Consider the following 2,081-nt stretch of genomic DNA (forward strand, 5'->3'; position numbering starts at 1 on the left):
GTCCGCACAACTTTTGACACTTTTATTTTCCATAAATCAGTCAGTTAAAAGACCATCTTAGGATGTCCAGGGTCTCCAGGTAATTCTCCCTGACATGATCCTATTGCTCCTGCTTTGAAACTGTCAGTTCAACTCAGAAAACTCGTAGGCCGCATGTCAGAGGGTCTTAAAGGCAGTGGCTTCACTAAAATCCAGACGAGAAACTCCGATGTGCCCAGATGTCTGAAAGGCTGTCCTAACTCATCTAGAGTTTGCATTCTGTAGGTCAAAGCCAGAACTCGTTTTATCTCCAAAACAACGAGTTCCTGTAAGCAACTACGCAAGCCCAAATGCTACAGTGTTACCCCAAACGATTCCTATTCCTCTTGAAAAGTAGCATCATCTATTAATGAAAAGAAATTAATAACAATTAATAGCCGTAGGCAGCACTTTCTTTTCAGACACTGTATTACACCTTAGAATTTTACTTTACGTAACCCTTATATATTAATTCAAACTTTGTTTGAAGTAAACTCTGCGCCCAACATGAGGCTTGAACTCACATCCTTGAGATCAAAAGTCGCATGCTCTACCAACTGAGACAGTCAGGCGCCCACAAAATATACTTATTGAGTCACTCTAGTCTTGACAAGTCCCTCCCTCACAGAGCTCCCATTCCACCACCATGGAAAGGTTTCTATCTATCACCGTGGAAAGGTTTTTTTTTTTTTTTAATTTGTTTATGTTTATTTATTTGAGAGAGAGAGAGAGAGACAGAGCATGACTGGGGGAGGGGCAGAGAGAGAGAGAGAGACAGACAGGCAGATAGAATCTGAAGCAGGCTCCAGGCTCCAAGCTGTCAGCACAGAGCCTGACTCGGGGCTGGAACTCACGAACTGCGAGGCCATGACCTGAGCCAAAGTCGGACGCTTTACTGACTGGGCCCCCCAGGTGCCCCACCATGGAAAGATTTGAGGCAGGCACAGAACAGTGCTCTGTGCCATATCCCCTCTACCCACCTCCGTCTGCAGCCGTGGCTGGGATGCACAGCTCCCCACCTCCAGTGGCCTCTTATTTGAGGAAGGAGGGAAGGAGAGGCCTTATCCCACAAGAAGATGAAGCCTGGAGGTGCCTGGGTGGCTCAGTCGGTTAAGTGTCTGATTTCTGCCCAGGTCATGATCTCACGGTCCGTGAGTTCGAGGCTCTGTGCTGACGGCTCGGAGCCTGGAGCCTGCTTTCGATTCTGTGTCTCCCTCTCTCCTTGCCCCTCCCCACTCACACTCTGTCTCTCTCTCAAAAATAAAATAAAATAAACATTAAAAAATCAAAAAAAAAAAAAAAAAGAAGATGCAGGGAAGTTTGCCTCAAAGGATGGAGATGGGAGGTGGTGGGGAGATGTCAGGACTTTCACCCTTTAAGAGAAACACTTTCCACGTAATCCCTTTAGGACAGCCAATAGGAGGGAGTCCTACTAGTTTAGCAAGGCTTAAGAGGCCCCCTTGATGGGCTTTTCCTCCTTCTCTGGCCCCCACTCACGGCTGCTTCCCTCCTGCTTCCTGGATGACCTCCCAAATAAATTACCTTTCCTCACGTCTTTGTCTCAGGCTCTTCTTTAAGGAAACTCAAACTGGATTCTTACGCCCATTTTACAGATGTGGACGTGGAGGCAAACTGCTTTAAAGTCTCACAGCCATAAGTAGCAGAGGCAGGACTCACACCAGATTTGTCTGCCCCCAAAGCACACGGATTCCACATCTGTCTCCCACCACCAGATGCCTTGGTGCTGCCCCATTCCAACTGGAATTTACATCCATGGTCCTTTTCAAAGCAGCCCATTCCATCGCTGGGCCGTTCGATTGATCAGAAAGCTTTGAGTGATATTCAGCCCATATCTCCATCCATCCATCCATCCATCCATGCATTTATTCTTCATCAGCAAGCATGTATTCGTCAGGGTCGCGGGGCCAGGCACGGCGCTAGGAGGCACAGCGCTCTAAGGAGGCAGACCTGGTCCCTTTGCTCACAGAGCTTCCCGCCTATGACTGATGTGCACAGAGTGGTGCTTGCCGTGTGCTGAGGGAGCATGGAGTGAGCACCTCACC

The 2,081-nt window shown here is 48.2% G+C and overlaps 1 non-coding gene across 1 annotated transcript; it reads right to left on the minus strand.

The window, feature by feature from the left end:
• Positions 1–517: 517 nt before the first annotated feature.
• On the minus strand, positions 518–590 carry TRNAK-UUU. The gene has a single exon. It is a non-coding gene; the product is annotated as a tRNA-Lys (tRNA).
• Between the last annotated feature and the right edge of the window lie 1,491 nt (positions 591–2,081).

Source organism: Lynx canadensis, chromosome B3 (assembly GCF_007474595.2).
Source record: "Lynx canadensis isolate LIC74 chromosome B3, mLynCan4.pri.v2, whole genome shotgun sequence".
Classification (NCBI taxonomy): Eukaryota; Metazoa; Chordata; class Mammalia; order Carnivora; family Felidae; genus Lynx; species Lynx canadensis.